Source organism: Mauremys mutica, chromosome 1, assembly GCF_020497125.1.
Source record: "Mauremys mutica isolate MM-2020 ecotype Southern chromosome 1, ASM2049712v1, whole genome shotgun sequence".
NCBI lineage: Eukaryota > Metazoa > Chordata > Testudines > Geoemydidae > Mauremys > Mauremys mutica.
This window is the reverse complement of record NC_059072.1, coordinates 27984945-28000166: the sequence shown is the minus strand read 5'-3', so window position 1 is coordinate 28000166 and position 15222 is coordinate 27984945. Positions and strand designations below refer to the sequence as shown.

The 15222-nt window shown below is 43.5% G+C and overlaps 1 protein-coding gene across 4 annotated transcripts in view; it reads left to right on the top strand.

Annotated features, from left to right (window-relative positions):
• Positions 1-15222, top strand: part of ATXN7L1 (ataxin 7 like 1) — a 162006-nt gene that overhangs the window by 88868 nt on the left and 57916 nt on the right. Inside the window, exon 1 of one of the 4 annotated variants that reach the window (XM_044984658.1) lies at positions 4747-4858. The exons of the other annotated variants lie outside the window; for them this stretch is intronic. The gene's annotated coding sequence lies outside the window, so the exon portion shown is untranslated. Of the gene's footprint in view, positions 1-4746; positions 4859-15222 lie in introns of those variants that run through there. 4 annotated transcript variants of the gene reach the window in all.

The window sequence follows — 15222 nt, the reverse complement described above, 5'->3', positions numbered from 1 at the left end:
TATGTTTTCTTCTCTTCTGAATGCATAACCTAAGCCCAGGGATTTCCTCTGAGGGGGAATGGGGAATAAGTGTTGTGTTGTTTATATACATATTTATATAAAACCTTACCCCCAGGTGTGTGGCAATAGATAGATAAAAACTCTAGGAGGAAAGAGGAAGATTGACGGTTCATCTTCCTAATGTACTACAAAATGTTTACTTCTCTGAGATATAGATCAAGAGAGATGTCTTCTGAGTTTAGTAATTTAGATCTATAGACCCTGTGGACCATCTGACATCACATAGGCAAACCTTAAAATTAATATGCTTCAATAGTAAGAACAGGATTTTCAGTAGTGCTCAGCATTGGCTTTGCTAAAGTCAATGAGGGCTTGTCTTCTGCAGTCCTACCACTTGTTTTGGGCACCGGCTACCACTGAACCTCATTGTTTAAGTGCTGACAGTATGTTTCATGCTCTGTGAGACTGCATAGAGCAAAGTACATTCTGTAAAAACCGCTGTTCTCTAGGTCTTTCAGCATGGATGATATTGTATATGCATTTAGGCTGTGAGATCTTTGAGGCAGTCCTCTTATGTCTTAATGTTACACTGTCAGTGTTTAACAAACTAATTGAGCACAGTGGAGTTGTGTGAATGTAAATGAAGGGTAAATTTGTATTTTAAATCTTAAGAAACTAACTTGTCTTCAGTTATATGGAAGAAGGATGCTCTTGTGATTAAGGCCTCAGACCAAAGACATCTGGGTTTAGTTTCTGGCTCTTAGGATATGTCAACACAGCAGATGGAAAGGTGCTTTCCAGTTTAGATACAGACACATCTAGCTCTGCTTGAGCTCGCATGCTTACAAGTAGCAGTATGGCTGCAGCAGCTAGGGTTAGCTTCCTGAATTCATACCTGGGGGTTAGTCAGGATTGTACTCGGACAGCTGGCCTGAGCCACCACCCAGCCATGCTGCTATTTTTAGCATGTTTGCTCAAGCAGAGCTAGTGTGTCTGTCTTCCACATGGGAAACACCCTCCTAGCTGCTGTGTAGACATTGCCTTACACAGTTGTGGTTTTTTGTGCGTGTGACCCTGCGCAAGTCACTTAATCTGTCTGTGCCTCAGTTCTCCATCTGTAAAACTGCCATAGTAGTACTTTCTTTCTCTTTGTCCTGCCTACTTCTGTTTTAAGTTCTTTGGGACAGGAGCCTTTATTATTATGTTCAGATATTGAACCTAGCATAATAGTGTCCTCATCTAGGTTGGGGTCTCTGGGTGCTGTTGTTACACAAATAATAATTAATAATCAAATGCAGTTTTTCTTTCTATGGTCTACAAACCATTTGTGCAGTGAGACAGAAAATATCAACCCATCCAAATCACTTTAAAAAAATACCAGGTCACATTTTTCTCTCTGATATATTGTGAGCGATTCACATTGAATTCAAAGGGAGCTGCTTCCATATATCTTCAGATTTTAGCGTATTGCAATTATTTTTAACAAACTTGGTTCAGTTTTGACTTTTTTAAACGGTTAAATCCTTGAACTCTAAGAGTGGCGAGTGTCCCAAGCAGTTATGGTGCTAACATTGACTAAAATAGTAAACTTGACCTTTTAGACTACATATAAAAGAGATGAGGTACAGGTTATCCCAGATCGAATGTAACTGCTTTCACATACTGTGACAAAATAATACTACTGATCTCATGCTGACATTTTTAGTATCCTTACACAAGAATAAGACTTTTAAAATATTGTTTGAGGTTAAAAAAAAACCAAAAACTCTTGTAAACAAAAAAATACAAATGGCTTCAAAGTGTTCACATTACAGACCATTGAAATGTTCCTAGTTCTGGTGTTACAAAATAGTAACCTACACGGAAAGATTTCATCTTATTGGCTCGTCTTGTGCAAGCATGTAATATGGGGGTCTTTGTTAGCACACACACACACACACACACACACACCCATGGTGAGATGTGGAATTACTTTAACCTGGCTCCATCCATTTTATGTCCTTTGTTATGTGTTTGTTATGACCCAAGACCTCCTGGAGGGGTCCTCAGTAGTCTCTGCCCCTTTCAGGATTTTGGGGAGTCAGAGGTTTCGTGGCTCTAGTGATCAACCCTAGGTTTCCTAGATTTAAGACTTTTTTTTCTCCAAAAGCCCCTGGCTGGAGTTAGTAGTGGAACTAGGGTGACCAGACAGCAAGTGTGAAAAATCGGGACGGGGATAGGGGGTAATAGGAGCCTATATAAGAAAAACACCCAAAAATTGGGACCGTCCCTATAAAATCAGGACATCTGGTCACCCTAAGTGGAACCCAGGTCCTCCCACTCCACTGGGTTTCAGCTCAGGGACCTTGTTTGGAACCGCCAAAACCAGTCCTCCTTAGTCCCTTGCTGCTCCCTGAGCTTCTCCCGACCTCTCCTCGGCTCTAGGCTTCCCCAGCCTTGTCCTGCTTCCCCCTCTTTGGAGTGTTGGTTTGTCTGACAGCTTCTCACCAGTCTGCAGAAGGAAGCCATGCCTGTGCCTCTCTGGCAGCTGACCTGCCCTCCTCCCTTGCAGCCTTCCTATCTTCAGAGCTGCTGTGGGGCTGCCAGTCAGTTCTGGCTGAGCAGACAGGCAGTTACTTCGTTAACTCTTTGATGCCAAACCAGGAGAGGTGTATAGACCCTGTGACAAAATATTTGTTAGCCATAATTCATGTCCTTCACAGTGCCAGCAGATGGCCTTCCATAAATCAATCAAAGCCCAGCGCAGAACAGCATGCCCAGTGCATGTTCGTCTGGCTGGCTTTATTCAAAAAGTTCTAAAGCAAAATAAACATTTCCACTAAAGCGGAATAGGAAACATTTATTGAAGATCAGTTCATTTAATGAAATAGTGTAGTAGAATTTGATAACACTTACTGTTTCTATCTAAAAAGCAGCCGGCGTGTTCATTGACTAGTCCTCACAACATTCCTGTGTGGTGGTAAGGAAGTCTTGTGTAACCTCATTTTACAGATGGAAAAACTGAGAAAGATTGAGATTAAAGGATTTGCCCAGTATCACAAAGCAAGTCAGTAACAGAGTCAGGATTAAAACTCGTGAGATTTTTTTCTCCCAGTCTTGTGTGTAACATGCAAGATCACACTGCTTCTCCAAAAAACAAAAAAACAAGAATAACAATAACAACCCCCCTTCTCTCTGCCCCCAGAACCCATGCCCACTCCACGTTTTAACACTGGTCTTCCTGTGTAGGTTCCAGCCTCTTCCATGGCAAAGTTGCAAGCTTCAGCAAAGTGAGGACTGATTTTTCTTGGAACTCAGGAAAAGAAGGCCTGATTATAAAGTATTAGAAGATGCTGAATATTAGTTAGATGGTTTTGATTTTTTTAAGGAGAAATTATTCATACAGATTTTAAGGTTAGACAGGACCATTTACAGTATTCTAATCTCACCTCCTGCATAACATAGGCCATAGAATTTCAATCAATCCTGGATCAGGCCAATAACTTGTGATTGAACAAAAGATATCTTGTAGAAAGAAATAGCCAATCAAGAAAAAATAGTAAAAATAGTTTTAAATAATAACTTTTAATAATTGTAAAGACAGTCACTAGTCTCTTCTAAGTCAACCCAATTGCTAGTCACCTGGGTCTGGGCTGAATCTATTCACTGTTGATAGCTCAGGATCTATAGTACATGATCCTAGGCTCTGACCTCTTATCTGACCCTTTCTTGGGATATTGGGCGCCATTGCACAGCTGCAGTAGGTGTCTGGATGTCACACATATTCCCTCAGAGCTCCACCTACAATATGGACACTCTGGGGGTACGTCTGCACTACTCGCCGGATCGGTGGGTAGTGATCGATCTATCGGGGATCGATTTATCGCGTGTAGTGAAGAGGCGATAAATCGATCCCCGATCGCTCTCCCGTCGACTGCTGAACTCCAGCTCGGCGAGACGCGGAAGCAAAGTCGACGGGGGAGCGGCGGCCGTCAATCCAGCACCGCAAGGATGCGAAGTAAGTGATTCTAAGTCAATCTAAGATAAGTCAACTTCAGCTACACTATTCTCGTAGCTGAAGCTGCGTATCTTAGATCGATTCCCCCGCCCCAGTGTAGACCAGGCCTGGGTGTCTAGTTAAACCCCTTCTGTGATAAAGTGGCAGGAAAGCAAGGAACACAAGCTTAGCATAAGAAACTCTGAAGCGGAGACTTAAGTCTTCGAGTGCCCGAGAGTTACAGATCTTTGAAAACAGCAGAAGTTCTGAGATACATCCTCCCATATTCTGATCTCACTCTTCTTGTGAGTCTGAGGTTTGTTAGGCTGGGATGAGTCCATCCTGCTCACTCTTTCCTGCAAGTTCTCCTTATGTGTGGCAATGGTCGACTGCCTTGCACAGAGCAGAACTTATTCTTAAGTAGGATGATCTCTCCTCTGTGCCACATGTCCAACTGAGAAGCCCAGCCCCATATCCACCTTGTCATGCTTGCCCCATCTACAGACCCCCTATATAGGGAAATCATTGTTCCAGCGGGGTGGGTCAGCAGTTGAGAGAGAATCTAAGTCAGGGCCCTGGACTGCCCATGTTGATAGTTTCTTTGTGATACTCCTTCAACAAGGTATCAAGAATCTTTCCTGGAGAGGGGCGATGTCTGTAATGTGGTACAATATGCTGCTGTCAGGCAAGATTAGACATCTGTTCAATATATAATACAAAATGCAGTTCATAATTTAGACTTATCCCATTCATTCACAGTCTCACTAATGCTGTATACAGAGGTAATACCACCTCCCTGCTGCTACTCCACATTCCCCTAGGATCACAGTAGAGGCAATTCTTGATTCAGTCCTACGTGGAGCACAGGATCTGGTCCAAGAGGTCAGTATAGATGAACTGCTGAGTAATAGCCATCATAATGTAATTAAATTTAACATCCTTGTGGGGGGGGGAAATACCAAAATAACCCCCACAATAGCATATAACTTTAAAAAGGAGAACTATGCAAAAATGAGGAAGCTCATTAAAAGGAACAGTGAGTGACCAGATGTCCTGATTTTATAGGGACAGTCCTGATATTTGGGGCTTTGTCTTATATAGGTGCCTATTACCGTCCACCCCTTGTTCTGGATTTTTCACACTTGCTGTCTGGTCATCCTAGAACAGTCACAAGAGTGAAATGCTGGCAAGATGCATGGAAACGGTTGGGGCCTCTATTATGGTGTTTTTAAACTAAATGTATTCCCCAAATAAAACAAAAAGAGTAAGAGGACCCAAAAAATGCCACTATGACTATGCAGAGTAAGAGAGGCATTTCTAGGCAAAAAGGCATCCTTTAAAAATTGGAAGTCAAATCAAAGGCCATGTCTACAGTGCTACTTATGTTGGCAAAACTTATGTCTCTCAGGGGTGTGAAAAAACACATCCCTGAACGGCATAAGTTTCACCAGTATAAGTGGTAGTGTGCACACCACTCGCTATATGAGCGGGAGAACTTCTCCCACCAATATAGCTACCACTGCTTCTCGAGAGTGACTTAATTATGTCAATGGGAAAGCTCTCTCCTGTCGGCATAAAGCAGCTACATGAAAGATCTTACAGCGGCGCAACTGCATTGGTACAGTTGTGCTGCTGTAAGTTCTCTAGTGTAGTCATAGTCTTAGGCCTCATCTACACTACAAAGCTTTGTCAGCAAAAGTTATGCTGCTTTAATTCAAGCACTTTAATTAAAACCACTGTTGCATGTCCACACTAGCTCCTTGTGTTGGTAGAGTACATTCACACTGAAGAGCTCTTGCATCGACACAGAGTAGTGCACTGTGGTAGGTATCCCATTATGCAATTGGCCCACAGGGTGCTTTGGGAAGGGTTTGCAATGCCTTATGGGGCAGTTATAGCGTCACATGATGTAAGTTTCTCAATCCCATCCTACCAAGGGCATTCTAATAGGTTGTCAGCTGCTTTTTCAACAGAAGTGGGTGTGCAGGGAGGAGAGGTGAGTGGTTGTCTGGAGCTGGGGAGACAGCAGGCTGACCGACCTATTCTGAGGCAGGAGGAGGGGGACACCCCCCACGTCAGCCCCCAGCTCTGCTCGGCACAACAGTCTCTCCCGAAGTAGCCCACTCTGCCTGCCTATGGTTCTGTGATTCCTTCTGAGTTCTCCCACAGCCTCTTCAGCTGTCGGGAATGGCATCCTCAGCAGCTCTGTGAGCTCTCCACACTGAGCAATGTCAAAGCAGCACAGCAGTTACGTGTGTGTGTGTCGTTGTCCTTCTCTCTCCACTCTCCCTCCCCCTCGGCTCCCTGCAGCAGCAGTCTGCCTGCCTCTGTGTTTCTAGTGCAGGGGAGCATTCCAAAGGTTTTCTCTTTGTTCCCCAAATGGAGCAGCACGCTCAGCTGTCAGATACTTCCTGGAGCTTTGAAAGGGCAGCAGAGCTCAAAACAAAGAGCACAGTGGTCATGGCAGGCATTGTGGGATACTGGCGGAAGCCAATTCTGTTGACAAAACAAACAGCAGTGTCTGGACTGATGTTTTGTCCCTTTAACTTTGCCACAAAAGACTTTATGCCTCTCGTTGAGGTTTTATTTTGTTGTCCAAAAGTAGCTTTGCAGTGTCTACACCGCTCCTGTTTTGTCAGGCCTCAGTGAGGAAAATAGAAATGAATGTAAACTACGGCAAGTCAAGTGTAAAAGTATAATAAGGCAGGCCAAGAAAGATGTTGAAGAGCAACTAGCTAAAGACACGAAAACTAACAGCAAAAAAAAATTGAGCTACATCAGACACAAGAAGCCTACCAAACAATCTGTGAGGCCATTGGACAATCGGGGTGCTAAATGAGCACTCAAGGAAGATAAGGCCATTGTGGAGAATCTAAATGAATTCTTTGCATCAGTCTTCACTGCGAAGGTTGTGAAGGAAATTCCCACACTTGACCCAGACTGAGGTCTCAGTAGAGGAGGTTTTGGAACAAATTGTTAAATTAAACAGTAGTAAGTCCCCAGGACCAGATGGTATTCACTCAGGAGTTCTGAAGGCACTCAGTTACAGAACTGCAGAACTACTAACTGTGCAATGTAACCTATCACTTAAATCAGCCACTGTACCAGATGACTGGAGGATAGGTAACGTAACACTGACTTTTTTGAAGTCTGCAGAGGTGATCCTGCCAATTACAGGCTGATAATCCTAATTTCAGTACCAGGCAAATAGTTGAAATTATGGTAAAGAACAGATTTATTGGACACAGAGATAAACCCCATATGTTGGGAAAGAGTCAACATGCTTTTTGTAAAGGGAAATTATGCCTCACCAATCTATTAGAATTCTTTTGAGGGCATCAAAAAGCATGTGGACAAGGGTGATGGAGTGGATACAATGTATCTTGACTTTCAGAAAGCCTTTGACAGGGTCCTCACACCAAAGGCTCTTAAGCAAAGTAAGCAGTCATGGGATAAGAGGAAAGGTCCTCTCATGGATCAGTAACTGGTTAAAAGATAGGACACAGGGTAGGAATAAATGGTCAATTTTCACAGTGGAGTGAAGTAAATAAGGTCCCCAAAAGGTCCTGTACTGGGGCCAGAGCTGTTCAACATATTCATAAATGATCTGGAAAAGGGAGTAAAGAGTGAGATGGCAAAGTTTGTAGATTATAAAAAATCACTGAAAATAATTAAGTCCAAAGCTGACTGTGAAGAATTAGAAAGAGATCTCACTAAACTGGCTGACTGAGCAACAGGAGATGCAATTCAGTGTTGATAAATGCAAAGTAATGCACATTGGAAAATATAATTCCAACTATACATACAAAATGATGGGTCTAAATTAACTGTTAATACTCAAGAAAGATCTTGGAGTCATCATGAATAGTTCTCTGAAAAAATCTGCTCAGTGTGCAGCGGCACTCAAAAAAGTTAACACAGTGTTAGGAACTATTAGGAAAAGGATTAAATAATAAGACAGAAAATACCATAATGCCTCAATATAAGTCCATAGTATGCCCACACCTTGAATACTGCATGCAGTTCTGGGCGCTCTAACTCAAAAAAGATAAATTAGAATTGGAGACAGTACAAGGACAACAAAAATTACTAGGGTATGGAATAGTTTCCATAAGAGGAGAGATTAAAAAGGCTGAGCCTGTTCAACTTAGAAAAGACACAGCTAAGGGGAGATATGATAGAGGTCTGTAAAATCATGAATGGTGTGGAGAAAATGAATAAGGAAGTGTTATTTACTACTTAACATAACACAAGAATGAGGGGTCACCTAATCAAATTAATAGGCAGCAGGTTTAAAACAAACATAAGGAAGTATTTCTTCACAGAATGCAACCTGTGGAACTCATTGCCTGGGGATGTTATGAAGGCCAAAAGTATAATTGAGCTCAAAAAAGGCATTAGATAAATTCATGTAGGATAGGTCTATCAATGGCTATTAGTCAGGATGGTCAGGTGCACAGCCCCATGTTCTGCGTGTCCCTATACCTCTGGCTGCTAGCAGTTGGGCCTGGACAACGGAGGATGGATCACTCAGTAAATTGCTCTGTTCTGATCATTCCTTCTGGAGCATCTGGCACTGGTCACTGTTAGGAGACAGGACACTGGGCTAGTATGACCATTCTTACGTTCTTAGCCACAGAATCACTCTGGGAACTCCATTTTTTTTGGTTATCCCTAAGTCCTTTTTGGAGCTGCAGGCTTCCATGATTCAGTCTCCTGTCAAACAAGTATGGCCTACGTTCTTTGTTCTTAAATTCATGACCTTGCATTTGGCTGCATTAAAACACATGTCCAAATGAGCCTAGCTTACCGTGCAATCCACATCCCACTGTAAAACTTACCTGTCATTGTTTACTACTCCAATTTTTGTGTTGGCTGCAAACTTTACTAGCAGTGATTTTATATTTTCTTCCAAACTGATAAATCTATAGATTAGTATTTCACCAATAACATAACTTGCATGAGCCCACAAGAAACCCCTGATGGATAATGATTTTCCATTTACAGTGACATTTGGAGATCCATCAGTTAGCCATTTTTAATCCATTTAATATGGACTGCAAAGATTTTGTATAGTAATAATTGCTTAATCAGAATGTTATACAGTACTAAATCAGATTATATTACGTTAAGCAGTAATCTTTGTCAACCCAGTTTATAATCTGATCAGTGAACAATATCAAAGTTGTTTTCAAGGCCTCTATTTTCCATAAAAAATATGTTGACTTGTGTTAATTATACTATCTTTTAATTCTTTAGTGATTTACCCAGAAACAGTGTCACATTGACCAGTCTGTACTTCCAAGGTCATCCTATTTATCCTCTTAAATATTGGCACAGCCTGAGCTTTTTTCCAGTCTTCTAGAACTTCTCCGGTATCCCAAGATTTGCTGAAGATGAGCTTCAGTAGTTCAAAGAGCTCTTCAGCCAACTCTTTTAACTCTTGAGTGAAAGCTTGTCTGGTCCAACAGATTTTAAAATATTTAACTTTAATAGCTGCTGTTTAATATCCTCTGGTAGTTACTGTTGGAATAGAAAGTATTTGATGATCACTGTAGGATGTGAATACGTCATTCAGCTTCTTTCCAAATACAGAATAGAATATTCGTTACTTTTGCCTTTTCTGAATTATTGACAATATTTTTGCATTATTGTTGACAATTTTACTGTTCTTTTCTTGTAGTATTGTAAGGTCTTGTCTATATGAACAATTAGTGAGTGGCACAAGGGGATGTGATTCTACCCCGCACTACCCTGCCACGGACTACCTGTCCATATGGACTCTGCTGGCACTCGTTAACATTTAATTAATGTGCTTCGGTCTAGCACTGTTTCAAAGAGTATTGGTGCAGTAAGGCCCAGAGCTCCCATCAAGGTTACAGCCTCGTTGTGCTGAACAAATCTAAAATACATGACAGAAAATGTCCCCAAAAGCTTGCAGTCTAGACTGGGACCGGTTGTAACATGTGGATGCAGATCGCAATGCAAGTGAGTGTGGGGAAACAAGTGTGGCAGTAATAGAAAGCCAGAGTTGTATATATTAGCTAGTTGTATAATTTTCTGACATTGCAGTTTTCTTTTAAATAAGTGAACAAGAGATCTCTAATGAATCACTAATCATCTGTCAATCTAGCCATCATTAAGCACTTTATTGTGGGCATTAAGCTGGGTACAGATGGGTCTTAAGAAGAATTTTGTGGGAGGACAAGAGTAATGGCTCTCCCCTCCAAACACTTAAAATATACTTTCAAAAAGCATCTTTAAAAAAAAAATTGCAAGGGGAGACTTTATCCACCTGCTTTTTAGAATGTATACTTCAGCCGGGTGCCAGATGTTTTCTTTTGCTAAGTTTCAGGAATGTTAACAATTAAAATAATGTAAAGCTCGCTAGCATAGGAAATTGGGTTCTGTGCTGCTATGCAGAAACTTTGGCTGGATTCTTGGTCCTAGGGCCTAACAGGGCCCAGAAATGAAGTGATTGGTGCGTAAAGTTCTGCAATGTTGGGTTACAAAATGGTGTGTGAAAGGCTGGGAAAATAGTCCTCTGGATTCTGACATAGATGTGGAAGGTCTCCTGGTGAAAAGTGTTTCTGAAAAGTAGGAAATAATTTTTTTTAACATAGACATACAGATTTTAAGCCCAGAAGGAACCACTATAATAGCTAGCCTGACCTCTTACACAAAACCAGGCAAAAAACTTTATCTTCTAATTACTGCCAAAATAGTTCTAAAGTCTTTGAGGATAGAGGTTTTATTTATTTCCACTTCTGCTTTCCACATTAGAAAAAAAACTATCCTAAGTGAAGTAGCAAAAAGTAGCTGAGATGTGTTACATAGTCATTGATTTTTTTCTCTGCTTGTACACACCAATGTGTCTGCATGGTACATGCACAAAAATCATGGCACAGTTGTAGATTCAATCCTTCTGATAGAGACTTAGGATGTGTCTACACTGCAAACTTTTGCCAATGCACATTACATCAGCATAAAGCTGCCACAGTTAGCATGTTGCTTGTGTGCGTGCGTGTTTGGCTCTTTGCGTGGGCGCTACCCATGCTCACCACACGTGCTTGTGTCAATGCATAGTGTGGTGCGCCATGGGTAGGTTGCCACCATCCAGCACGCTCTTTGGAAAGTTTTGGCAATGCGTGTTAGAGCAGAAATAATTCACACAGGGGTGACTGAGAGTCCCAGAAGTCAACTTCCCAGCATGCAACTCTCCATCCCATAATATCATCCGTAGCCCATAATTTTTGCAGCATTTTTAAAAATCCGATGAACCCGTGCATCCCACCTCGCTGTCTGCCATCTCTGACAGAAACATTGAGCCTGCAGTGCGCTGCCCTATTGTCATGAGCATTGCAGGCATAGGGACACATGATCCTCCGTTATTTGCAGAGCCACAAGAAAGAACCAAATCAGTGGGGAACATAACGAATTTGTTAAGGACTGATTGCTGTGGGACATAGTGAGAACTAATTCAAGGGTGGTGGTGGTATTCATGGAGCAGCTGCAGATGGTGGAGTTCTGCTTCTGGGCCCGAGAAATAAGCACTGACTGGTGGGATCACATCATAATGCAGGCTTGAGATGATGAGCACTGGCTGCAGAACTTTCGGATGCATAAGGCCACATTCCTGGATTTGTATGCCAAGCTTGCCCCAGCCCGCCAGTGCAGGGACACCAGAATGAGAGCTGCACTGACGGTGGAGAAACAAGTGGTGATCGCACTTTGGAAGCTTGCCACACCAGATTGCTGCTGCTAAGTGGGAAATCATTTTGGAGTTGGAAAATCCACTATGGGGACCGTTGTCATACAAATGTGCAGGGCTATTAACTGTCTCCTGCTGTGCATAACTGTGACTCTTGGCAACGTGCAGGACATTGTGGATGGATTTGCAGCAGTGGTTGGGCGATAGCACTCATATCACTATTTAGGCACCTGCCCACCTTGCCACAAAGTACATCAATAGAAAGGGCTACTTTTCTCTGGTTATTCAAGCATTGGTGGATCACCGAGACACTTCACCGACATTATTGTTGTCTGCTCAGGTAAGGTGCATGATGCTCACATCTTTAAGAACACAGGAGTGTTCAGAAGGCTACAAGCAGGGACTTTCTTTCCCAACCGGCAGATTACTATTGGTGATATTGAAATGCCAGTAGTGATCCTGGGGAACCAGCCTACCGCTTGCTCCCCTGGCTTATGAAGACATACATCGGCCACTTGGATAGCAGCAAGGAAATATTCAGCTACTGGCTCAGCAGGTGCAGAATGACAGTTGAATGTGCTCTTGCTAGATTGAAGGGATGCAGGTGGTGTTTTCTCACAAGATTGGGTCTCAGTGAAAAAATCATCCCAATGGTTATAGCAGCCTGCTGTGTCCTGCGTAATATCTGTGAAGCAAAAGGGGAAAAGTTGCCGCTAGAGTGGAGTAGGGGTGGCTGTCTGCTGAGTTTGAACTGCGAGACTAAAAGACTATTAGAAGAGCTCAATGTGGAGCTATTGGGCTCAGAGAGACTTTGAAAGAGCACTTTAACAGTGAGCCAAAGTAGTGCATAGTGGTGTTTTGGGGCCCAATAGAAATTGTGTGGTGCTTGGTATACACCTATGAATATATTGCAGTCAATGCTCCTATTAATTTTGTGATGCATGCATGCATGCTGTACATTTATGATTATTATGCTGTGTTTTTTTCACTGATCCTCTGAGTTGTCACGTTGTACAATAACAAGTAAGTAGGTGCTTTCATTACTGCAAGGCATTCTGCAGCATATGTTGTGAACTAATAAAGATGAACTGTTTTCCAAACAATAAAATTTTGAGTAATGAAAACACTGCAAAAAATTCTGTCCAAGGTAAAAGTAAATACATTTAAAACTTAATAAATTTATGGAATAGAGCTTAAGAAAGGGAAAGAACATTTATGGCCATTTTCGCTACATGTATAGCAACTGTGACTCTTTCAGGTCAGTGTATGTGAAGCTGTGGTTGTCCTTAATGTCCCTAGGTGTGGAGTGGTCGGGGTAGGGATGTGACCCCGATGCGACGTGGAATGTGGAGGAGGGGTGCAGGGAGGTGCTATAATGGAGTTCTCCGTGGACTGAAAAGGGAGGTAAACCTGTGGTTGTTGAACCTGTAGGTCCACAAGAGTGTGCAGAATCTGCGTTTGCTGCTGGAGAATCCCCATTGTGTCCTGGTGCATCTCCCTCTCCTTTTGCTGGTGTGACTCCTGGGCCTTTCTCTGTCTGCTCTTTTCTTCTTCATACAGTTTGAAACATTCACCTTTCAGGCCCTCTACTCTTGTCTGATGCAGCTCTGGCTTGCAGGATCTCTCTGAACATGTCATCCCAAGTCGTCTTCTCTCTCCTCCTTATCTGGTTCAGGCATTCTGCGAGTGTGGAAGGGGAGCCCCCTCAAGGCCGCAACGGCAGCAGCTGCAGATAAAACTCACAGAGGTAACATGGTCAATGTAGTCACAATGGAAAGCGGAAGTTAAGATTCAGAACTCCCTTCCCTTGCTTCCCATTTGTTTTAAACAAGGCTCGCTTATTGACACTTCTGCTTGGGATTGCTTGTGCACCGCACCACTCACAGCTCCTGCCGTGGTGAGTATGGCCCAGCAGGGGCAAGGGAAATGAGGTGGGAATTGCTCAGTTGCATGAAGCCAGTTGCATGAGAACAGGGAAATGGCACTGAGTACTGGCACCATTTTCCACAGACAGTGGTGATTTTAGCTGATATCTCACTCCCGAGGGTGACAAAGGCACCGAGAGCACAGCTGCTGCTGGCATCCTGAAGCTGCCTGGGCCCATATGATGCTAGCCTGTTTACTGCAATGGTACCTGCCGAAGTTATCTCTGAGTGGTATGGGAAAGTGTCCCACCAGGGAGGAAGAAATAAGGCTGCCATCCTTAGAAACCTTTGGCAGTGAATTGCAAAGAACCTCCATGAAAGTTTTATTGAAATCTCTTGGGACATCCCAGTGTTCATAAACAAACTGCTCCACATGGCCCAACCACCTAACTGTACGGGGGAATGAAAGGCATTTGGGACAAATGGGAAATACATTTACACGCTTACTGGAGGTTCCTTCCCCTGCATTGGGCTCACCTATCCTCAACTCCTGGGACTGACCGGACTGCATTAGAGTCTCAAACAGGTCTTGGCTCATGGCATAGCTGGACCCCATCCTTGGTCTCCTGTTCCCCGTCCTCCTCCTCTTTCTGCTCCTCCTCCTTGTCCTCGCTGTTCACGACAGGAGTGTGTGAGTCAGGCTTCTCAGAGGTATCAACAGTGTTGTGTGGGGTGCTGGTGGGGTCTCTGCCAATTATGGCATGCAGCTCTTTGTAAAAGCAGCAGATCTGTGGCTCATCACCGGATCAACTGTTGGCCTCCGTGGCCTTACCGTATGCCTGCTGCAGTTCCTTCACTTTCAGTCGGCACTGCCGCTGACCCTTGTCATACCCCTTCTCCTGCATCCCCCGTAGCATCAGCTCGTAGATGTCACTGTTTCTACGCCTGGTCTGTGGCTCTTTCTGCACATCCTCTTCTCTCCACAGGTCCAGAAGATTCAATCAATGTCTCTTATCTACTCCAAGCTGGGGGTGTGTCTGGAGCATGTAGCCGACATGTTCAGCTGGGCAATTGCCCACAACAATTGCAAGCTGCTAGGTGTCTCACCAAGCTGGACTATCAGGAAAAGGCATTTCAAAAATTGGCAAGATTTTAATGGGGAGGAGGGCTTCAGGTCTCTGGGACACCTGCACAGTAGAGTTCACAGTTGTGACCAGAGTGGCCAGTGTTGAGCATTGTGGGACAGCTACTTGGAGGACTCTTAGTGTCAACATAAGTAGCACAGTGTCCGCACTCCTGCTGTGTAGACCTCAGTACATCAACCATGGCTCAGCGCTGCTCAGGGAGGTCATGTTACTGCGTCACAATAACAAGACACATCAGTGGGAGACAAATTTAAGTGTCGACACATGCACAGCTAGGTTGATGCAACGTGGCTTGCATCAACCTAACTTTATAGAGTAGACCAGGCCTTAGGCCTGATCTACTCTGGTGGGGGGGGGAAACGATCTAAGATACGCAACTTCAGCTACAAGAATAGCGTAGCTGAAGTCGACGTATCTTAGATCAACTTAGAATCACTTACTTCGCGTCCTCACAGCGCGGGATCGACGGCCACCGGTCTCCCGTTGACTTTGCTTCTGCCTCTCGCCGAGCTGGAGTTCAGCAGT